The sequence below is a fragment of the Equus caballus genome, chromosome 3, assembly GCF_041296265.1.
Source record: "Equus caballus isolate H_3958 breed thoroughbred chromosome 3, TB-T2T, whole genome shotgun sequence".
Taxonomy (NCBI): domain Eukaryota; kingdom Metazoa; phylum Chordata; class Mammalia; order Perissodactyla; family Equidae; genus Equus; species Equus caballus.
Window position 1 is genome coordinate 57099955 of NC_091686.1, and position 25157 is coordinate 57125111.

Sequence of the window (25157 nt, forward strand, 5' to 3'; positions counted from 1 at the left end):
GCTGTCCAAGAAGGTTAATCAAAAGATAAAGAAAAGATCATAATCTCCTATCAAAAGCAGACCAAAAATCCAAGAAAACTTTGTCCTTTTGTCTGATGAAGGAAAATTAAGGTTTAGTTTTACATGAGTATGCTGTTGATATTAAAGGTTAGTTTTAAATCTCATGACAAACTCATTCAATTTTAGCCAGCTTGACCACACAAGGTAAAATTTTCTCTCTTTCTCCTCAACTTTCTGTCTCTCTTTTCTCAACTTTCTATGTCCATTTAATTTGTCCTCTATTCTACTCTTTCCTATTCTGAAATAACCAGCTTTACTTTAGGACAAAATTACTTTCTTTTCCCTCAACAAAAATGCGTTTCCATTCCTCATACCTTTTCTTACTGAAAATACACATCTTACTTTCCTTGCATACAGAGACGTTTCCCTTATTATTTTTAGTAGCTGTAATTACAATTTTAGAATTTTTAACCCTTACAAACCTAATGTCTAGTGAAAACTAAGAAGCACGCAACTGTGAACTGACAAATTTATAAACACATTTTATAACTTCTGGAAGTATATTTTTCCTCATAGTAAATTTTTCAATGTGGCACAAAACAGTTGCTAATGGACCCAAATATCTTTAGTTCCTCTGTAAAAGGAGGACAAAAGTAGACAAACCTACGTTCAATAATCAATGTTTTCAGTATTTTATCTTATTTGGAAATGGTCTACATAGCCAGTGAATACCCGTTGTTTAACTTATCTCAGTATAACTTTAAAGTTTCAAGTAACCAAAGAGACTTCGTAAACTATTTTTAAGTACACATACCATAAAGCACAATTCTTGTTGAAAAGTTGGTTTATGAACTTTTACTTTTATCTTGCTTACATTTACTTAATTCACTTGTTCTTAACAATTATGTTTAGATTATGCTCGACAATTTCATGAGACATTAAACAGCTAACCATCATCTAAAATTATCTTTCTCCCTGACAAATTCTATAAGAGAGATAACATGAATTTATTTGACTTTTAGTAAACCCAGGTAGAATAAAAGTTATATTTAATGCTGATAATTCTAAAGACATGCTCTTTTAATTAGACTAACAAGGTTAAACTAACTTTTATTTACCAAGGATTATCCTAGATCATGAGAACTTGAAAAACATTTGAGTTCATTTTTATATTTTTCGAGAGTGTACTTAACTTCCCTAGCACTTATTTGTCTTTAAGCCAATTAATCAGAGCTCTTTCCAAATTAATTTTAGCAATAGCATCTGGAGGTAGAAAAATATTACACACCTACAACACACATAGATAGGCATACATAAACGCATAGATGGATGCAAACAGAGATCTTACAGCTGTTGTTTTAAAATTTAGCCATGAGGCAGGTATGATAATGCAAAATTCACTAGTTTATAAAAGTTGGATCCAAACTGTGTTTCTGGTAGATGGAATATGTTAAAGTTACCTGCTCAGCTGGCTTAAACTTTTTATTAATATTTGTGGAGAAGACACTTAAGACTTTTTATTCACCTAAGTGCCAAATAGTTTCCCCCTCCTTTTTTTCTTCTGATAATAATTACCTCCTAGAAGTTTGTATTTCAAAGAGATGGACTGAATAAGAATTCCTAGAGAGACCAGAGTGGAAGATTTACATCTCAAAGACACAGGGGAAAAATCCAAGTTCCTCCAAGGACTTTTGTTCCCTAAATCCAGATGTTTTACAATATCTGCAAACCTTTTGAGATGAATAGAGGAGGTTTTAGGATTGGTAAAAAGGATAAGTGGACTTTGAATTGTTTCTGGAGCCACATCTCCGGACTTGTAAGGACTTAATTTGTAAGACAAGGACAGCTGTTTCTAATTCCTCAAAGAATTGTGTTGTAGCCTGAATGTTATCACAGAACTGACACACCCATCTGAATACATTATCCACAATTTGCTTCTTTGTGTCTTGGAGAACTTCAAAAGATTCCCGTGTTCTGGATTTAGAGATTTGTCTTTGGAATGTTCTAGTAAATACTTCTACAAAAGGCTTCAGAATATTTTTTTCCCCTCTGACTACATAGTTTTATTTTAGCTTAGGGGAAAAGGCCTAAAAGAAGTTCCCATCAGGCTCTGAGTGTCAGGCCCCAAAGCGGCAAACTTTTGACCATAGAGCTACTTAAAAAAATCCTTTCAAACATCTTGTCAGGTTCAGCCGGGATGAACAGTAAATATTCCTGGCAGTATTGAATGACCTCTTGGATGCAAGAAGCATTCCCAAGAAGGGTACAAAGGAGACTAACCTCCCAAGATCCAGAGACTGTCCCAATGACAAACCAAAAGAAGGAAATACTTAGACAATTCCCCTGAGAGTTGGAAACAGTTAATAAAATCCTAGTTACGAAAGGGATTCAACCTGCATTTCTGTCCAGCCACATTTAGCTGCAAATGGGGTGCGACCCACATTTCTGTCGAGCCATATTTTGGGGCCCTCAACCTGACCACTGCCAAGCCAATTTCTCAGGATGCAAAATGAGACGCACAAGAAGGCAATAGCTGTCCCTAGGAGAGAAAGGATCAGTAACCAATGGGACTGGATTTGGAAAACAAGGGACAGTGGTTATATTTTACCTTCCTCTCTTGAGTGGGTACTTCAGACAGAGACTTAGGATAGCTGACTCTGGAAAGAATTCACACCCTTTGCTGGCTTCTGTCAGTTTTCCCAGGATCCCATCTGCAGGGGCCCAAGCGAGTGAGGTTCAAAGTAGAGAGTGTAGCTCTGGCATCTACAAGAATTTGGCAAGATTTTCCGTTAATTTTAATTTTAGTTTCTCCTTTGCCACTTAAGGGAAAACTGGTAGTAGTTTTACTGGAGAATCCCTCAGAGTCCTGTCAACACTGGGAGGGGCCTGTATGGGGATCCTCCTTTGAGAGTAGATACAGGGATGTCTGTAAGGCCGTTAACTTGGTGAACTTTTGTTTCTGGTTGTCTAGTCTCTTCAGAATGTAAAGACAATTTAGACAGAGGATTAGTAGAATAAGTACTCAAGTAAGGGAGAGTAGAGGGGATCAATAAGAGTTACATTAGTCTTATAGTCTTTTGTTTTAGGTACCCCTTATAGCTTTAATTTTTCATTTATCTTTTGCAATTAATCTTTCAATGAAGCTATTTTGGAATTTCGAAGACTTTTGGAGGATTCTGCATGCCGAGTAAAATAGCTCTTCCATTCTGTTTGTTTGATTTGGGAACCCTTGCTTTCACGTGCACTTCATAAATAATCTTGTCTCATTGGAACATTCCTTGTAATGGTCATTGTATTTCCAGGCTATATTCCGTAGGGCTGGTCCATGTGCACGAGGAGAGACCATGTTTTTAACACAAAACTGGCCAGGGTTCCTAAAGTGGCAGGGGAAGGGGCACCCTTAGAGCACTTAAATGACTGGGATCCCATTTTCATAATTGTCCGAAGAGCAAAGAAAAAAAATCCTAGATAACCTAAGGCCATGCTTAGGATTGGGACTTGGGTTTTGTTTGACAATGTGCCTTTCATGGGATGTTTCTTTTTCCTGGTGGATGGCCTTTGCCCTCTTGTCTGACCTGTGACCAGGTGTTCCTCTTTGCATGGAATTTTCTGTGGGTGGCAAATGACCTATTCTGAAACTTGCTCATCCGTGACCACCTTATCTGTCCATGGGAGTCTTGTGCTTGGGATACAGTTGTCTCTCATGTAAAGATGGTGAGTGCTCTAGCAGTGTTTAGGTGCTCAACTCATGCCCACTGGTTTTAGCTTTAGTTTTGCTCTCAGGAAAATCCACAAGTTTAAATCTAAATCAAGTGCATTCTAATTCAGAAACCAAGTGCATTTTAATTCAGAAACTAAGTGCACTCTAATTCAGAAATCAAGCATATTCTTTCAGAAACCAAAAGAGTACTCACCAGAAGGAAAATCTGTCCTTAAGCAAACCCCAAATAAAGTTGGAGAGCTCAACCAAAAGGAGGGAACTCAAAATCGAAGAAGAGACTCATTGAACAGAAGCTGAAGGTGACTTGCGGAAGCGTTGAATGCAAGGGGCTCATTGTGGGTACCTCACTCGGTTCCTAGGGTTGCCATACCTATGGGAGTCATCTCCTTCAGCTCCTGCATTCTGACACCATAAAAGGTCAACTTATGTAAAGAGGTAAACTGAGGCAAGCTCAAATTACTAGAAATTGAGTTTATTCAGGAATAGCAGAGGGATTGCAATTTGGGAAATGCATGCTGTAGCAAGCCATGGGCAAGTCCCTTGAGGCTTTGGAGTAGGCTGTATTTATAGACAAGGAGGCAAAAGAGGGGGAAGTTCAGCCAGAGATCAAGCAGTAAGCTCATTAGCTTGAGGATGGGGAGAGAGTCTTGGGGGATGCTCATCGGTCAGGGATAAGGCTCGGTCTCTATGAATCAGGCATTTAGTGGAAATCAGTCTCTCAGTTCTTGTTGCCTTCTTCTGAGGGCGCGTGTGTGAGATTCTCCATTCCGTATCCTCAGGTTCCATTTTAGATTGAAATCCTTTCACAAGGAAAGGTGGAAAGCTGGAGGATGAGTAGTAACTTTCTCACAGAGCAGACGAAACTGAAACCTGTGTCCACAGAGGGCAAAGCCAATATGAAAGACAACAGTTATCTGTTTATGAACAAAGTATAAACATCAGTAAAAATTGATGAATTAGTTATATTTGGATTTTTCTTGTCCTGAGAATATCGAGTGTTTACTGTGTACCAGGTACACTGTTAGGAATTATATACATCGTATGGGCAAGTCATTTGAGATCCCTGGATTTCTGGGTGCTAAACTATAAAATAAGGAAGTCATATTTGGCCTCTGGACATTGTAATACATTGTATTACTCTTCTTAATTATTTGCTGCTCTTCTCTATTAGGCATATCCCTACAGGGCTCTGAGCTTGGAATTTGCCTTAACCTCCCTCTAACCTCACTTCCTGGTGAGAGGAGTACAGTCCAGCCCCACTGATAACAGGCTTGGCCATAGGACATACTCTAGCCATAAGAATGTGAGCAGAATGTATGCAGCAGTCGTTTTAGAGACGCTCCCCTCAGATCTCCCTTCAGAGGAGCACTTGCTGCCCAGGTCAGGAGCACAATTGGCAGGCAGCCTCCAGCAGTAGGTTCCTTAAGATCTGCCTTAGCTGCAGAGAGCTGCTTTTCCTTGGATCATGCTTTTCCCAGGACAGCCCACATCTGGTGCCTCAGTGAGCGGGGAATATAAAGACCAAGCAATTTTGGCCCCATTTGGGATACTCTGATGGGCAATGCTTGTTTCAGAGCTCCCCTCTGGGTTGGTGGAAGCTCTGATAAGCCTGCATCACAGTTTAGCTTTTTGTTCTGACCGATCCTGCTCCTACCCTCTTTCTTCACAGGTGTTGACTTCTAATGAACATCTTGCCCCACTAACTCCGTTTTAGTGTCTGTTTCTGAGGAACGCAACCTGTGACTTATACCATGTCTGATCTGCAGTTTTAAAAGTCATCAGGTGGTTCATCTATTGCTCTTGTCCCTCTGCCACTAACATAGTGTGTCCTGGACAGGGGCTGCTCCTTTAGCCTGAGTCCCAGAATGAAAACAGGAGCACAGACACAGCCAACCTGCAAAGGACCTTTAACAGAGAATATAGAATTAACCTTTGTTGTAAGAGTAACTGTTGAAGAGTGTTTATTCCTGCAGGATGACTTAATGAAAGCTGATTAATAATAATTATATAAAAAATAGCAAATAATAAAAACGTTAACTGATCCCTAAATTTAATAGTAATATGCACATATATAAGATTACTCACATAGCCAAATCTTATAAGCAATAAAAATCAAGTAAGTTGGGCCTGCCCGGTGGTGCAGCAGTTAAGTGCTCACATTCCACTTTGGTGACCCGGGATTCACTGGTTCAGATCCCAGATGTGGACACGGCAGTGCTTGGCCCCCCATGCTGTGGTAGGCATCCAACATATAAAGTAAAGGAAGATGGGCACGATGTTAGCTCAGGGCCAGTCTTCCTCAGCAAAAAGAGGAGGATTGGCAGCAGTTAGCTCAGGGCTAGTCTTCCTCAAAAAAAAAAAAAAATAAATAAATAAAGTAAGTCTTTCTTAAAACATTACTTCCAGAATTAAAAACAATGCTCCAGTATAACATTGCTAAATTAACCTCTATGTTGTGATGGATTTTAAGAAACTGGTTATGGTTTTTCCCTGTAGAACACCAAATGCCTCATAGTTGGAAAGGGCTAACTGAAGAAGAGGTGTGTCCATATTCAGACAGAAATACTGTTTAAGTCTCTGCTGTTCTACAGTTGATGCCTGGCATGCAGTAAAAAATTACAAGGCACGTGTAAGTCAAGAAAACACAACTCAGTATTAAGTGACAATAGAATCTGACTCAGAAGTGACCCAAAGGTTGAAGCTATAAGACGGGGATAAACTCTTCTTGGTAAAATAAACAATAATTGATGAAAGAAACTCCTAAAGATGATAACACCATCAACAGGCATGAGATAACTTGAGCTGGTTGTTAAAATTTTGTGCTTACTTTGGCTGACATAGTAAATAATATAGTCCATACCTTGGGGGCACAAAAATGTTTAAATTCCTTAGCGTGAGTATTTATGGAAAACTGAAGAGACTTGGGTTTCCTTTTGGACAACCACAGAGGAATAAGCACCATTGTTTACATTTCACATTGTAATCGATTAATGCCACAGATGAGTTGAAATAATTTATATCCACATTAATTTGCTAGGGCTGCCATAAATAAATACCACAAACTGGGTGCTTTAAACAGCAGAAATTTATTTTCTCAAAATTGTGGAGGCTAGAAGTCTGAGATCAAGATGTCAGCAGGGTTGGTTTCTTCTGAGTCCCCTCTCTTTGGCTTGTAGATGGCCGTTTTCGCCTCCCTGTGTCTTCACATGTGTGTGTCTGTGCCCTAATCTCCTCATGTAAGGATACCAGTCATATTGGATTAAGGTTGGGCCCACCTTGATGACTTCATTTTAACTTAATAACCTCTTTAGAGACCTGTCTCCAAATGCAGTCATGTTCTAAGCTACTGAGGGTTGGGACTTCAACATATGAATACTGGGGGGATCCAATTCAGCCTCCAACAATCCTTAAACTAAAAGAAGAGGCAACTGACTAAGGTAGACTTAGAGAATTGTTGGAACTTGTTTACTTGTTAAGCCTGGAAATCCAGGGTTATGTTTCCAGAGTGCCTTCTAGTCTCTTCTTATGATGCTTTCAGTTTTTCTTGTTTGTTTCACTGTTGTTCCATATCTGTTGGCTAGAACCTTAAATGCTGCTATGCAGCCACTGTCTTATTAAATGATTCAAAGATAAAACAAAAAGAAAGCATGCTGATTCACCCTCAAACTGAAAACCACATCTCTATACACAAAACGTTGTCTTTAAGGTACATGAATAAGAGTGACGAAGATCTGGACAATCCCTGATGGTTTCTTCTGCAGCTTTGGCTGAGGGTGGACCAAAAAAGAGGTTTAAGAATAATGGGTCCCACACTCCTAGTAAAAGACTAATTGTTTTTAGCCATTGTAACAAGTAACTACAGAGCTGGTTTTAAACCCGTTTAATCTATCAATGACAACTCACCTCAGTGAATGTACTTCTTCAGGCCAAGCCGCCAGTGACAGCCATTTACTTCTGAAAGTCAGCCCGAGTCACTCCAATGAACACGCTTTTGAAGAATAAACTGTTACCAATAGTCTGACCCAAGGAGCTGTGCTTCCACAGCTAATGTCAGCCCACTTTCGCTTCTGGAAATCTGCCAGGCTCTGAACTCGCTGCTTCCTGAACGCCCTGTGTAACATCAGCAGTGTGTTCTGCTTGGGGAGTTTGAGCATAGGCAGCATAGCTCTCTCTAAGTAAGAAATTTAACTTGGTGGTTCTGTTTCAGATTTTGAATAGTCGTCTCATCCCTTGTCTCTCACTGTCCTATCAACCAAATCTCATTTGCCACTGAGATGCAGAATAGTGTGATAGCAGTTATGAACCTGAGCTCAAGGCTGATTCTGCCGCGTTTAGGCTGTGTGGTCTCGAGCAATATGGCTATGTCCTGATATTCTCATTTATAAAATCGGGAGAATTCATAACATCTACCTCGCAGTGTTAAATTAAATCTATGAATCATTTAAAAATTACATAGAGCTTATACAAAAGCTCTAAGGTAGGTATTCAATAAATGTTTTATAAATGCTCGTTAATATTACTATTTTTTGCTTTTATGAATACCTAGCATAAGTTCAAAGTTAAAAGTAGGTAAAAGGGGTCACTAATCCTTTAAAATTCAAGGCTTGGCTTGCATTTATTAACATTAATATTTTTAATTTATGTCAATGCAAATAATCTATAATCAATCTATAAATCAAAAGTGGGGTGAGTTTCTCATGAGCCAAACCTAGGGACCGTAAAGCCTGGGAGAGTACCTCCACGAGGGAGGGAAGCACTGCAAGGAAGTGAGGTGGACAGGGTAGTTATACGCTGTCTGGGAAAAAAGAGCATCCGTCACGTATGACAGGAATATCCCTTTTACAACAGTGGCTGGATACTTTTGCTGGTACCGCAGGTCGTTGGTCACGAGGTGAACACAACAGCTTGGAATTCATCCTTAGTTTCTGGGAAGAGCAGTTTATCCTTAAAGAAATGCCGACATCGGGGGAAGCCACATCCCCATCTTTAAGGGCATCATTCTTGGCTTTGGGACATTGTCAGTGTTTAAAGCAGATGTACAACGCATGCTCAACAGGCCACATCAGGGCTTTGTGGAAAAATAAGGTCAGGCTGAATTAGTTTTAAACCAAATGGCTTCCTCATATACTCCAATATATCCTACTGCTTTTCATTTATTCATCAAGTATAACTAAAATACTCTTAAAACTTGGAGGAATTGTGCCTGTGTGCGCATGTTTTATGTATGTAAATATATATATCATACATAGCTGTCAATTTTGAAACTATTCCTGTTGTTTGAGGAACAGCTTGTCTTCAGACTACATTCATAGTGGAGCAAATATCTATTTAATATAATGCATACTAACAACAGTATAGTGTTATTATTATTATTTTTTTAAAGATTTTATTTTTTTCTTTTTCTCCCCAAAGCCCCCCGGTACATAGTTGTATCTTCTTCATTGTGGGTCCTTCTAGTTGTGGCATGTGGGACGCTGCCTCAGCGTGGTTTGATGAGCAGTGCCATGTCCGCACCCAGGATTTGAACCAACGAAACACTGGGCCGCCTGCAGTGGAGCGTGCGAACTTAACCACTCGGCCACGGGGCCGGCCCCAACAGTGTAGTATTATTAATAAATTGTTGGATATTTATTGCTAAAAGCTGGCATACTGAGTTCTACATTTCATTTTTTGCACTAAGAATATTACATGTATTGTATCATTTTATTCATTCATTAATTCATTTGTTCACTTATTCATTTAACAAAAATTTGTTATGTGCCTACTTTATGCTAGGCAGTTTTCTTGGGGCTAGAGATTAAGCGGTGAGCTGTTGTGTTGAATAAATTTTATTCATCTATGTTTCTTTTTGAAAACAGAAATATCATGGATACAATTTGGATTGTTTATTACTATTTATCTTTATGTGTGTGTATGTTCATGCTTATCTTAAAGTTACATAATGAAAAATGATTTGGATATTGTCTTTGTTACATGGATTCAATTGTTATCCTTGAATTGACTTGTTATGCGATAATACTGGAAATGCAAAGAAAGTTAGGCAAGTTTTTGTGACATCTGACTGGTGGTCAGGATTTCCGGGAGAGTAAGTCACAGACACGATGTTCCTTGTTTTTTTAATTTCCCATAAAGACCAATAAGTAGAAGTCACCTCATATATCATTTGACAAATAACTGAATTGACTCTGAGTTAATTTGCTTGATTCTTCTTGTGTTTCCTTTAATATTTGAATGTTAACTAACATTTGCCAGTTATTAATTTTAGAGTTATATGGCAAAGTTAATACTTTTATATCCTTAGTCATGGCTATAATATATATACACGTTAACTGACAAAAATAAGCAGCGTACAATGCCATATGTTAACTGTGACGTGTTATATCTAAGCCATGTGTGCATTATACACACACTTTTTTTTCCCTGAACTATTTGAGGTAAATTACAAGTTACATTATACATTATGGCTCTTTCAGTAGTGTGAATTTTCTAACATGGTTACAGTACAGTAATGAACCTCATAAATTTACATTGATAATCTATCATTTATTTAGTAGTTTTTTTTTTTTTGAGGAAGATTAGCCCTGAGCTAACTACTGCCAATCCTCCTCTTTTTTGCTGAAGACTGGCCCTGAGCTAACATCGTGCCCATCTTCCTCTACTTTATATGTGGGACGCCTACCACAGCATGGCTTGCCAAGTGGTGCCATGTCCGCACCCAGGATCCAAACCGGCAAACCCCGGGCCGCCAAAGCGGAATGTGTGCACTTAACTGCTGCACCACTGGGCCGGCCCCTGTTTAATAGTTTTATTATTTGTAAGTTTTTCTGCATATTTTTGTGTGTACATTTAAAATAATTTTTGGAGACTCCACCCTGGAAATGCGTTTTCTAGCTTTCTGTGTGCTTAGTGGCCTGAGGTTCTGATGGTCTCAGTCCCGGCAGCCAAAGGGTGTGCTTAGCAAGATGAACAAAGATGCGCAGATGAGAGCAGCAATGAACCAAAAGTTGATAGAAACTGGAGAAAGAGAAGACGTCAAAGAGTTGCTGAGAGCTAAATTAATTGAATGTGGCTGGGAGGATCAATTGGAGGCCCACTGTAAAGGGAATTAAAGAAAAAGGACTAGAACACGTTACTGTTGATGACTTGGTGGCTGAAATCGCGCCAGAAGGCCGAGGCCTGGCAGCTGGCAGGGTAGAGGAGGAGCTCCCACAAAGGGTAAGAGTGTGCCCTGCTCAGCGTGCCCGCCTTTAAGATTGAGTGAGATTGTGTCGTCCGGTGGCTTTATTTCTGAAAGCAACACTTGCCATAAATTAGGAATCAAGTTCCCAAAATAAAGGCCTTTTTTGGTGATAGTATACTGTTTTCAGTAATGAAGTATACAGTGTATTGATTTTTTCCCCTAAATGTGTAATTTTAATAATCTCGTGAATAAAAAAATAATTTTTAAAAGAGACAGCTTTCTCACTATGCTAAGTAACCATCTTAAACCGTTAGTTACACGTAAGTAGTACAGAGTATTTTATATGCAAAAGAACCAGCTAGATCCAGTTAAAAACATAAACACCTGACATTAGGAGGGAGTCTAAAAAGCAATTCAGAAAAACACTAATTGAGGAACAAAGACAGCTCAGTTTACTCTTTTTTTTTTTTTTGAGGAAGATTAGCCCTGAGCTAACATCTGCTGCCAATCCTCTTCTTTTTGCTGAGGAAGACTGTCCCTGAGCTAACATCCGTGCCCATCTTCCTCCACTTTATGTGTGGGACACCTACCACAGCATGGCTTGTGAAGCGGTGCCACGGCCGCACTGGGGATCCAAACCGGCGAACCCTGGGCCGCCAAGAAGAGGAACATGCGAACCTAACCGCTGTGCCACCAAGCTGGCCCCTCAGTTTACTCTTTTCATGTCAATGTGAACTATGTAGCTGCCTTTTTTGCTTTTTACTTTTCTCCTGCTGTATGAGGGGAGTGAAAACAGCAGCTTCCAAACAAGGCCACCAAGGCTTCCTGTCACTTATGTTGCACAATGCGCAGAGGTGGACTAGAACACTGGCCGAGTCGGTGCCAGCCTCTCAGAGAGAAGAGCTCAGGGCGTCGCCCCAGCCAAACCTCAACCTCGAGGATGACATCAGGAAATGCTTTTCACGGGTCGAGATTCTGGGAACTGCTAAAACTAAATATTGTGTGAATTGGTAAAGCCTTGCATCGAAATAGTCATTCATGTGGAAAGAAGCTCTAATTTATTGTTTTGAGTTTAATACGTGGCTATTTGAATAATTTCTTATCTGAAAGTGGGCACTCGACAGCCAAAATTTAAGCCTTCAAGTTTCCACCTGTAGGATACTAATCCTTTCTGTTGACAGAGAACTTAAACTGCAGAATCAAACTTTTGTGGTAATCTCTACAATCAACAAATATTTGCTAAGTAACTACAATAAGGCAGATGTTGTGCTGTGTGTAAGGTTTCAAGGGCCAATAAATAGAACCTTTTCCCTCCCTGCTTGCATTCTGCATAATTTAAGAAAAAAAATAGCGAGGCAGATAGAGACAAAATATCATCTCCACTGCTCATAGAGCAAGACTGAAGACACAGATTCGTGAGAGAACCAAGTGAGCCCATGAGCCGAATCTCAGGATTAGAAATACCCGCCCAGACGGTCCCTTTCCTACACAGGGACTTGGGTCCTAGAGGCAAAGGGAAAAACATCCCTTTGCAGGCAGGCAGCTCCCAAGAGAGAGCATGGTACAACTGAGCATGCCCAGTTATTCTTCCCAATTTTTTATTTCTCTTACAGGAAGAGTGTATAAAGGGACAGAGAGGTGCCAGAACCACGCCGAGGGAAATTTATCTCTATGCCAAGCAGGAGCCGGTAATGAGAGTCCCTTCTGACAGAATGCACAGTGAGATGAGAGAAATAATGCTGCTGAAGTCAAACACAGGATTGTTTCTCTTTCTTTTTTTGAAATTTCACTAAGTGTGAGGAAATCCTTCAGAAAGCTTGCACCATTTCTATGCTGAGTTTTGCTTCATTAGATTTTAAAACAGTAGGTTAACAATGGTTGTTAGATTAGTAGCAAAAATCAACAGTGGTTGGTAGATTAAAATGATTGAATAACAATTAGGAATTTGCTAATTGTTTTTACAGTAGCTAACCAACCGCTTAGTGATATTTCTATTCATTAATTATAGAAATACTTTATGTTACTTTAAAACATTTTTTCTCTAACATTGAGAAAGATATGCACTAAAGGTAAAGTGAATGAAGATCAAAGTATGAAAAATTTTGTTTTTATATACTTTTAAATTTCCAAATAAACCCTACCATGCCAATGATATGCCCAAGAGCGTTACATGTATAAGAAAATAATTTCGATGTAATTATTTGGAGATCTGCTTTTTCCTCCTCTTTAGCTTAGATGGAAGTTGTTAAAACTTTGGTCGTTTTCTTTAGGACAGGTGTGCATGACTTAATTTCTGGCTCTACTAGAACTTTGCAAGATGAGTTGTCGTAATTGCATGAAACATTCATAAATAAAAAAACAAGCACTTACTGTTATCTTGTACATCCAGTCCTACAGTCAGCAAGTCTGTCGTCTCCACAGTCAAATATATTCTGATTCCAACCACTTCTCTTCTTATCTGCCCCTATCATTCTCATCCCACTCACTATCATCTCTTGCCTCATTTAATACCACCCTAATTTGTTTCCTTGCCTCTGCTTTTTCTATCTAGACTCTGGTCTCCACATACCTTCTGCTCCCAGAGTGGTTCTTTGGTGTCAATCAGACCCTGTCACATCCTGGCCTTCAATTCTCCATGGCTTCTTACACAGAATACAGTTAGGAGTCCAAACCGGGGGACTCCTGGCTTCCCCTCTGGCCTCATTTCCTACTGTCCTCCCATTGCTCCCTGGCCTCCTTCCTGTTTTTGAATACACCCAGCTCCGTTCTGTCTCAGGATTCTTGCACTTGCTAGTTTTCTGCCTTGAATATACAAACTTTTCTGCTAACATGCCTGTCTATTCTGTCCCTGCGGTTGTAATTGTCAAGTAAACAAACAGTCTGATGACAAAGTCAGAGCTAGCATTCTGTATTTTAGAGACGGCCCAGATAACTGATGTGATGGGGATGGGTCAGCAGAGCTCTTGTGTTTCTCCAACGCTTGGAGATACTTTTAAGTGTACTGTAGGAACCGGTGAGGACAGACTAGTCCACGCAGCTTTGGGACATAACGATGAAAGAAATGGTATGTCTTCTAGACTGTTGAAAGATGAGAGCAAAGAGGTGTGAATATTAAAAATTAATCAAAGAAGTTAACCAAGCCATTTAATTCTTTATACTTGTTATGCACCTTGGTACCATGTATTTGCTCTTTTGCCTTTCAACTACGTATGAGGCACATTGTGTCATCTCTATTCATGATGTCTAAATCTTCTTATTTTTTTTTTTTAATTTCTATTCTTAGAACTTTTCCCCACTCTTTGTAATGGCATTTAATTTTTTTAAAGTAAATTTCCTGCATCTTCTACCTATATCAAATCTATGTTTAAAGGATAAAATAAAATTGAAGAAGGGGATATTATTTTATTCTTTACTGGAAAACTATCAGCCTTTCTGGATTTTGAAGTCATGTCTAGGTTTTTAATTTGATTATTTTTGGTTAATATTTCATCTTGAATTGACATAAAAGCACAATAACAGTTTATTTTGTTTTAGTGGTTCACACTTCGGTCATATTCGTCATGAAATTAATAAATGTTTTCCTGCTGACGTTAAGATGCTCCTTGGAGAAATGTGAAAATAAAAGCCAGAAAGGGAGTTGAGTTCACAAATTATTTACTTGTCTGACCATCATATGCTGAGTGGAAAGGAGGGCTGGAAAGGTTAAGGAGAGAATAGGAGGTTTGGGTCCGCCCAGGCCTGGGGAAAGTGCTCAGACGGCACAGGCGTTGTTGCCCGGGTCACACAGCACAGAGGCGCCATCAAAAGACTAATGGGTTTGCCACTCGCTGGCTGCTTGATCTAGAGTAAATGCTCAACACCTCTTAGAGGAGCAGTTTATTGTAAGGAGCTTGGACTCTTCTAGTCTTGTACCTAAAGGGAAGGAAAATAAAGGAACAAGGCTTCATGGAAAGGAACCCTAATACATGTCTGAGACTACATTATTTTATTTAATTCACACTATACAGGTATCGTCTAAGCACTTTAAAATTCTTTACTCCATTTAATTCTTAAAACAATTTTATGAGGTATGTAGTATCATCCTTATTTTACTGAGAAAACTAAAGCACAGAGAGGTTAAGCAGATTGATCAAGGTCACACAGCAGGAAAGAAGTAGAAGAAGCAAGGATTTGAACCCAGGCAATCTGTCTCTGGATCCGCACTCTTAAAACTCCCCTCTATTGCTTCTCCCATTGACCTAAAACAGTGGTTCTCTAACACCAGCGAGCAGCAGAATCACCATGGCAGGAATGGACGGCTCACACTCTCAGCTGAAATTTATGCCTGTCTTTTGGTAATGATAATCCAAGGACTTTGTACTGCGATAGTTGTTGCTTACTTTTATTTTAGCATCTTGAGTGATCTTATTTATTTACATGCTTATTTTTTGTGGTAAAATACACGTAACATAAAATGTTTCATTTTAACTATTTTTAAGTGTATACTTCAGTAATGTTAAGTGTATTCTCACTGTTGTGCAACCAATCTCCAGAACTTTCCATCTTGCAAAACTGAAACTCTATGCCCATTGCTCCCCATCACCCCCTTTGTCTAGCCCCTGGCAACCGCCATTGTACTTTCTGTCTCTACGAATTTGATTAATCCAGGTACCTCATATAAATGGAATCATATAGTATTTGCCCTTTTGTGTCTGGCTTATTTGACTTAGCATAATGTCCTCAAGGTTCATCCATGTTGTAGTGTGTGTCAGAATTTCCTTCCTTTGTCAGGCTAATATTCATTCATTCTATATATATATATGTGTATATATATATATATACACACACATATTCATTCATTATGTATATATGTATATATATATACACACACACACACACCACATTTTGATGGACATGTGGGTTTCTTTCATCTTTTGGCTGTTGTGAATAACGCGGCTATGAATGTGGGAATACAAAAAGAGTTTATTCATTTCAAACATTATTCATTTTATTAATTAGATTAGTATGCCAAATAACTACTTTTTATTTCTACTTTTTTAACTTTTCTCTATTTAAAATTTTTCTATAGTCCCAGTTGCATTTGTTATAGGTACATTTGAATTCTTTTCAGTGAACATTTTTATTGATATTATTAATTTACTTGTTATTATTATTTACTTGTTTTAACCTGTTCCATTAGCTTAACTTAGTTTCATGTACAAAATAAGGAAGTTCTACCAGATAAGAGACTTTTATAATGTTTTTCATGAATATGAAGTGAGAGCTGCGTGAATATTTGAGTCGGATTTTATTTCTTGACTGTATTTTAAATATATTTTATTTGTTTAACAATAAGAACACTCAATGTAATCTAAAACAAATTTGTGATAAGCAATTCACCAGTATATTAACATATGCTGTCAAGCTAGCACATTCATTCGTGTTCAGTTATTCCTCATGTGTTTATTGAGCTCCGACTTTGTGCCAGCCACGGTGCTGGCTGGAAGGTGAGGCAGCAGTCATGGCCCACGTCCTCAAAAGCTCTTCAGTCCACAGGTGAGACAGGTACTAAAATACGCAGACACATAAAATGCATGGTGGCAAAATGTGATAAGGTCTGAGGGTGAACAGTAGGGTACAGTTAGTGAGAAGCATGAGTGAGAACTTGATTCAGCAAGAGGTGGGGCCCGCCAGGAAAGGTGCCGCGTAAAACGGAGATCTGAAGAATGAGTGGGGGTCAATGCGAGGTCCACGTTGGGTAACGAGTTGTGCTGAATATCTTCCGCTTGCCCCTCCAGATCCACTCTCCACCCTCCTCTTTGCTTGGGAGGTTGACCTGGATGGACTACAACAGGAAGTCGTACCTCAGTGGTCCTCAACTGGGGAGCGATTTTGACCCCCAGAGGACATTTGACAGCATCTGGATACATTGTTGGTTGTCACGGCTTCTATTGGGATGTTGCTAAACACTCTGTAATGCGGAGGACACCCCGCACCCCCTCGCCCTGCATAGAATTACCGGCCCACAATGATGTTGCTAGAGCCACAGCACAGGAACACTGTGTAGGGAGGAAAGCAGTGTCAGGGATTTTATTCCTCTCGCTTCTCCCCTGTATAGTTATCCGCAGTTGGCTGTATCCTTTGCCTGAAGGTGCCTGCTCCTTACAAAATGGATGGCTCTACCTAAATCTCTCCTCGTTGAGTCTAGGGGTGCTAAGCACTATCCCCCGTGGTTCCTCTATACTGACATCTTTGTAAATAAATCCGCCTCCAATTATCCCTTTCAAATGTGCCGTCTGTTTCCTGTGGAGACCCTGATTGATATAAGGTATCCCCAGCAGAAGAGACAGCCTGTGTGAGGACTCCAGGAGCTGGCGTCACAGGAGAGAGGGGCTCCTGATAGAGACGCTGCATGAGGCAGACAGGAAGGGACACAAATACCTTGGCTTCTCCCTTTTCCTCACCCTCCAATCCCTTCCAGTGCCTCCCATTGACTGAACTCCATCGAGAGACATCAAGCATGAGTGTCTGGGAAATGCAGGCTACAGGAGTCAGTGAAGGACAAGGCGTGGATCCAACGGCAGATACAACTAGGCCTGCATGGAGAGGGTGACCTCCGAGTGAGAACATTTAGGAGGTCACCGCAGTGGCCCTGGAGCAGCCTGATGCGGTGTGGATTAGGGTGACGGGCTAGAGTGATGGAGCAGAGAGAGCGAGAAAGGAGCAAAGCTTCTCCCGCTGTCTTTGAGCATATAATTCAGGGAACACAACTGAAACGCTGTGGGACCCAGGTGGGTAGTGAATGGAAGATGCTTGTGTGTGTGTGTGTGTGTGAGGCCATCTGAAAGAGCAAACCATCTAAAGAAGTTACTAGGTGGGAATATGGCCCTGGTGTTGCCAGATCCTCAGAGATTTCAAGAGAAGCCAGAAATCCAGATTTTTAAATAAAATCTTTTAATTTTTAAACCCTGGCAACTAATTTAATAACATACACTATGAACTAAACTGTTCTTTCTCTTTTTTTACAGATTTAATTTTTCCTTTTTCTCCCCAAAGCCCCCCGGTACATAGTTGTATATCTTAGTTGTGAGTCCTTCTAGTTGTGGCATGTGGGATGGCACCTCAGCATGGCCTGACAAGCAGTGCCATGTCCACGCCCAGGATCCGAACCGGCGAAACCCTGGGCCGGTGAAACCCTGGGCCGTTGAAACGGACTACCGAACTTAACCACTCGGTCACGGGGCCAGCCCCCAAACTGGTTTTGACTCCAGGCTTTAGAGTCCGTAGAGAGATGAGTTTACAACTTATAATCTACATAAAATAATTGTAAATAAGCCACAGATTAGAAGTTTCTAGCTCTGCTTCGGTCTCTCTCTTTTTCTTTTTTAAACTCAGGATCTATGAATCAGATCCGTTAGAAAAATTTATTTTCCAACAAAAAGAAAAACCAGAGCCAGATGTCATACTGGTAACGACAGGTCCGCAAGGGTCATTCATAACTCAGGATTGAAGATGTCATCAAAATAGCCACATTGTGCTCGTTGATCACTTTTACTATAAACAATGATACAAGTTTGAACATTCATAATGTATTTATAATTAATTAAACACTGCTTTACAGATTTTATACACTGGGGTCTGTGTGAGATTTTCTTGAGGAACAGGAAAAAGGATTTCATTAAAAGAACTGAAAACAACTGAGGGCTGGCCCAGTGGTGCAGCAGTTAAGTTCGCAGGTTCTGCTTCAGTGGCCCGGGGTCCGCCGGTTTGGATCCTGGGTGCAGACATGGCACTGCTTGGCAAGACGTGCTGTGGTAGGCGTCCCACATATAAAGTAGAGGAAGGTGGGCACGGATGTTAGCTCAGGGCCAGTCTTCCTCAGCAAAAAGAGGAGGATTGGCAGCAGATGTTAGCTCAGGGCTTAATCTTCCACACACACGCAAAAAGAAAACAACCAGCCTAGATGAATGCACTAGAGGTTTGTGATTGGAAAACTGATGACCAAAAGGCCTGCAGCTCAGGACTGAAGGTTAGGAAAGCTGATTTGTCAGTGGCGGCCTGTATCTGCGATTGGCCTGATCTCTTTGTTTAGACTGGGACAAAAGCACAGTTTAGGGCAAAATTACTACAAGCAAAGTCAACAAATAATTGTGACACTGTGTCTCCAGAGATGTGTTGATGCAGAGAAGTCAGGACTACATAGAGGAGTGGGAATTATAAAACTGGGGACTCTAAGCCAACGTATAGTAGATGTTGATCAAACCACATTTTAATAGAAAATGTAAAGAAACCAGACAACAACAACAACACCCAACAGCTCCCATCCCCAACAAATCAAATTGTTTTCTTTTAGGTGTTGCTCACGGGCAAAATGCTTTTTTCAACACGGTAATGCCGGTAGCAGAGTTGTGGCGCCTGTAGGGAGAGATTTAGGTTTCACCCCTGTCACACCTTAAAGTAGTCATGTATCCACTGGGCTGGGGCTTCAGGAGGGTTCTTTGGGCTCTAGGATAAACTCCCACTTCCTTAAAATGGGAAATAAGCCACCTGCTCCCTGCTTTTCCATCAAGCCTCAGGTCTCACCGCCCAAGCTTTGCTGCTCCTGCGCCGCTCACCCGCCGTGTTCTTGTGCTCCAACTATGCTTAACTGCGTTTCATTATCTGAACCCACCAGACTGTTCCACACTCCACTGAGCATCTTTAGGTTGCCTCTTCCTTACGGCAAGTTCTTTCAAGCCTACATTCACCCTTTACTTGTTCCACGAAGCCTTTCCTACCTATCAGGTAGGACTGTTGTCTCCTTTGTAGTTTTACAGTTTGTACACTACTTATAGCAATTTGTGGAACATACTTAAATTCTGTCCCAAGCTTCTTGAGGACTGGGTCCATGAGAGATTTATGTGTAGCTCTCCTGTGACTGTCCCAGTCCCAGGTACAAAAGAACGGCCAAATAGATGTTTAGTGGCTGATATCTTCTTTTTACAGAATTTTCAAGAGTGTCAGAGCAAATGTGTAAGATTGTAATATCAGTCATTCACCAGATATGTACCTAGCGTACCTACCATGTATCAGGCATTGTTCTGGGTGTGAGGACACATCAGCAAACCAAACCTTGTCCCCGTCCTCAGGCATTTTAGAGAGGAAGACAGAAGGTGAGCATACGAACATTCAATGCATCAGGAAGGGGTAATTGCTGTAAAGAAAACACAGCCACCGAATAACAGATAGAGGTGATGTGGGCTCTATTTTAGACAGGCTTGTCAAAGTCCTCTCTAGAAGACCATTCCATGAGTTCTGAATGACCTGAGATACAAATGACACGCATATTAAGGAGAGTTCCAGACAGGAGTAACAGCAAAGGCAAAAGCCATGAGGTAGAAGTATTCTTCACTTTTCTGAGAAACAGCAAAGAGGCCAGCGCTGGCTGAAGGGAGGAGGGTGTGAGGAGAGAAGGACAGACAATGAGGTCAGTGAGGGAGCCACGAGTCAGAACACAGGAGGCCTGGTGGCCATGATAAGAAATTTGCATTTTATTCTCAGTGTGTTGGAAGCCATTGTGTGTTTTGCATAGGAAAGAGACATGACATAATTGGTCACTATAGTTGCTCTGTGGAGAATAGACTGTGGGGGAGCAAGAAGACAAGCTGTATTGGGGGGACTGTATTAGTTTTGCTGGGGCTGCTATAGCAAAACACCGCACACTGGGTGCCTTCAACAACAGAAGGTTATCGTCTCACAGTCTGGAGGCTGAAAGTCTGAGATCAAGGTGTCGGCAGGATTGGTTCCTCCTGAGGGCTGTGAGGGAAGAATCTGTTCCAGGCCTCTCTCGTTGGCTTGTCATCTTTTCCCTGGGCCACTTCACACCATCCTCCTTCTGCATGTGTCTGTGTAAAAATTGGCCCTTTTCGTAAGAACATCTTGTCCTTAATGGATTAGGGGCCCACCCTGTATTGCATTCGGGGCTCACTCTACTCCAGTGTGACCTCATCTTAACTAATTACATCTGCAAACCATCTGGACTGCATTTCCAAGTAAGGTCACTTCTTGAGGTGCTGGGGGTTAGGACTTCAACACATCTTTTAAGGGGGCACAATTCCATCCACGACAGAAACTTTAACACTTTTGCTCCTTATATTGTTCATACTCGATTGTTTTGTTGATTCGCTGATCCATTCATTCAACAAAAATGCGTTGATTATTTACTAGGAACTCTTCTAGTCATGGTGGATATAGTTATAGATAGACAGAAAACATTCCTGCTCTGTGCCAGCCCAGTGGCACAGTGGTTAAGTTCACATGTTCTGCTTCAGTGGCCCGCTTGGCAGGCCATGCTGTGGCAGGCGTCCCACATATAAAGTGGAGGAAGATGGGCACAGATGTTAGCTCAGGGCCAGTCTTCCTCAGCAAAAAAGAGGAGGATTGGAGGCAGATGTTAGCTCAGGACTAATCTTCCTCAAGAAAAAAAAAAATTCCTGCTCTCATGACACTTACACTCTGAGATACATGCTCCCTCCTCCCGGTAAGATTTTGAATCATCTAGCCCTTCAGGCTCTGGGCCTCTCTCACCAAAGCCTGCAGCTCAGTTGGAAACTCCTGTCAGCAGAGACTCGGTAAAAGGCTCTGCTGGCGGCTGTAGCTGATCCCTGTTCTCATTGTCAGGTCAGCTTCTTTGCAGGGCTTGGGAGAATCACCTTCTCTTCTTCTGGAAGTCTGAATCTTCCGGGCAATCCAGTAATAGAGCTCTACTGGAAGCCGTTGCAGCTCTGACCAGCTGTGTTCAGAGATCCCTGCAAAGGTGGCCTTAAATCAAGGAGAATCTGGATGGCCCTCACTTGTCAGAGTGCTAGTGCTAACCTGATGAGAAGACAGTCCTTCAGAAGTGGAAAGCCCTCTCCAGTCTCTTCAACATGGCTGCCTCACAGGGAACGATTGGCTGCTGCTGAATTTTGATGAGGCCAAGGGCGTTAGTCATCCATGACATGTGGAACACTCAGCTTTGGAAATGGGCCCCTGCTCATACAGCTGTCATGTTTCTCACTGACTCTGCTGGGTTACTCTGGAGGAGAAATTGCCAGCAAGGGCCAGGAGGAGTGCAAGAGGAGATTTTCCCACGGAAGTTGGTCTCCTGTGGTTGCGAGGTTTAGAATGAAGTCATTTTTACCCTAGTGGTTCAATTTAGGAATGGATTATGTTGAGTTTAAATTATTTTCTCTATTTTGAAAGGACGTGGCAGAATGTGTTCTTCTGCAAAATATTTGAGAGACTCTGAAGTAGCTTTGGGAAAGTGCATGGTTGGTTCTTAGCATATTAAATGCTAGAATTTAGGCAACTCTCTTGGAATGAATGTGATTAATTACTTAAGTGCTTAAATAAATATGATTTCTTCCTATTTTTGTACCCAGCACTATGTTAGCTGTTAGGGATGATGTGATGCCTGAGACATGATCTCAATAAGCTCTCCATCTAGTGGAGGACGTAATCTTAATTCAACAGCCACGTTCCACGTGTGCTTTTGACAAAAATTTTGAACTGTCTATAATTCACTTTCTTTCTTATGAAGTCTGAACATGGTGAATTGGAGTCCTCATATTTTAGCAAACTTTATCGGGTTTCAAAATGTTTACTTAGCTTTCAGCGTTAATTTCACGATGTTTGCATTTCCATCTGAAAAATCAGGATGCGACTATGTTATTCACTTAGTTAAAATAATGACTGATTTAGAGTGGCTATTTTTTTAAAAATTCTGGAATATATTTTGAAGCCATTTTGGGTAAGGAGTAAAAAAGATAAATATACTACTTAATAGCATCTGATTAGACCCAAAGATAAGTCTTGAGACTATCCAAGGAAAAAAAAAAGGAAATAATTTTCTTCATTTTAGAACATTTTCCTTTATGTTGAAAGAATATTGGAGTTTGAGTTGGCAGATCTCAGTTCTTCCTACCAACTGAGTGCGAATGATATTTCATTAGTAGAATGGGATAATGTCTGGAATAGAAGAAAAAATGTTAAAGACCATAGCATAGTGCTTGGCACACAATAGATACTCTCTTTTGTGTTAAACTCTTGTGGAACTGAGGGAATTAACTTGTACTTATATCCACTGTATTAAAATGATGACAAGTTCACAGAGTTCATTACAGAAAATTGTGTGGGGTTCACACATAAGGTAAGGGGGTAGTTAGGTTATGAATTGAGAGAATGTTTTCTATTGAACTGTTATATTTCCTGCAAATTGAACCTGGTTTCCATTGAATTTTTGTGTGTTGAACTTCATTTCTGATTTCTCTATTTCAAATTCATCACTGGAAGCTTTGCAATTTCTTGGTGTTATGTGTGATAGTGAGTGACCTGGCGCATTTCTGTGTTTAAAGTATTCCTGTTTGTGTTACAGATCTTTAGTCAGTGGTCTCTTCATTACCCTAGGCTGGTTCCTTCTCTATATTCCTAGAAATTTTCCACAAAATACATTACAGACTATGTTTTGTGTGTGTGTGTGTGCGTATATTTGTGTGTAAAGGAAAAACTCCTGTTTTCCCCTACTCACACCCATAACACTTGGTGAGTTGCTGGTGTAACTCTGTGTGACTCTGACCAGTGTGACACTGGTGTCTCTTCTGATACCAAACGTGTGTATTTTTCCCTCACACAAACAATTCTCTGACACCAGCCCACCATTCACTTCAATTCTGACACTAACTGGAATTAGCACAGACGCCGCAGATTAAGGGTTCAGTCCCCCAAGACTGTCCCCACTTGAGATACCAACCACAAGTAGTAGGTCCCCAGGTTACAACTTCTGTCTGACTTGGTTACAAATCAGAGATTTCCATGACCACCTCGTTGGAGGTGATCATTTGCTAGAACGGCTCACAGAACTCAGGGAAACACATTTACGAGTATCTGGAAGCTCTCTGAACTCCGTACTTTTGGGATTTTTATGGAGGCTTCATCACATAGGCATGATGATCATTAACTTAATCTCCAGCTCCTCTCCCCTTTCCAGAGGATGGGAGTGGGGCTGAAAGTTCCAAGCTTCTAATCATGGTTGGATCTTTCAAGTTATCAGCCCCTATCCCGAAACTATCCAGGAAGCCACCAAGAGTATCCTCATTAGAACAAAAGATGCTATCTCCTATCACCCAGGAAATTCCGAGGGATTTAGGAGATCTGTGTCGGGAACCAGGGTCAAAGACCACATATTAGAACAAAGATGCTCCCAGTGCTCTTATCACTTAGGAGATTATGAGAATTTTAGGAGTTCAGTGCCAGGAACAGGGCAGGGGTCTGGGGAGAGAGGCAGAAACCAATATATATATTTTCTATTATTTCACGGTGTGTGTTTCTAAGGTTTTCCTGATCACTCCAGCTAGAAATAATCTCTTTCCCCCCTGAAACTTTCATTGCTTTATTCCCACTGCTCTAATGATTTAGCAATTTAAAAAAGCTCACTTTAAGAGTATTTGTATCTGTGTCTAGTAAAACACTGAGCTCCTTGAAAGAGCAGAAGCAATATCTGAACAAGTTTTGTCTTTACCATGTATAGTAGATATTCAATGAGTATTTGTGGCCTGGATAAATACTTGGTTGTATTTTTGTGTATAATACCATTGCATTCATTATGCCATTGCATTTTGTTTCTACAGATGATGTCTCCAATCAAAGTATGCAGCTGTGTTTGAAAGACTACTCCCAATATCTTTTCTACATTGCATACGGGAAGTGGGTTTTCAGCTTAGGGACTGTAGCTATTCGAAGAGACTGAAACTTTGTCTCTTAGACTCACAGTTGGCCTAAAACCTTTGCTGAAAGAAGAGCAGTCACATTCCTTAAAGAAGAACCCCAGGTATTCTAGAAGCTGCTGCTGTTTCTCAGCAGTTCACATTCACAGCCATGTCGTATTTTTAAAAGCTATGTTACACTATATCCTGGAAGGGCTTCTTCTGCCTTCCAATGTGGGGGGTTTTCTGCTTCCGCTCACCAGGTTGTATGGCTCTGCCAGTTCTCCACATGTACCACCCCCGGCAACAATAACCAGAGGACGTGATTGGTGCTCCCATTCTGAGTGTGTGCAAAGACCTTCTAATTGGAGGACACTACTTTTATAATTGAAGTTCATTAGCATTTTTCCCCTTAACCTCTCATTGTGGGAACTTCAGTCAATTATGTAGGGATTTAAATCCTGATCCATTTAGTTATTAGCTTTGTGATCCTGGACAATGACTTAAATTCTAAGTCTCAGTTTTGTTGTCTATAAAGTAGGGATAATAGTCCAAC

At 40.6% G+C, this 25157-nt stretch overlaps 1 long non-coding RNA gene across 1 annotated transcript in view; it reads left to right on the forward strand.

Moving 5' to 3' along the window:
* The window catches only part of LOC138923623 (uncharacterized), a 41417-nt gene extending 16691 nt beyond the window's left edge, over positions 1 to 24726 (forward strand). Inside the window, exons 2-3 of the long non-coding RNA XR_011437504.1 lie at positions 12515 to 12589; positions 24527 to 24726. This is a non-coding gene — a long non-coding RNA (uncharacterized lncRNA). The remainder of the gene's footprint in view (positions 1 to 12514; positions 12590 to 24526) is intronic.
* Positions 24727 to 25157: the final 431 nt, after the last annotated feature.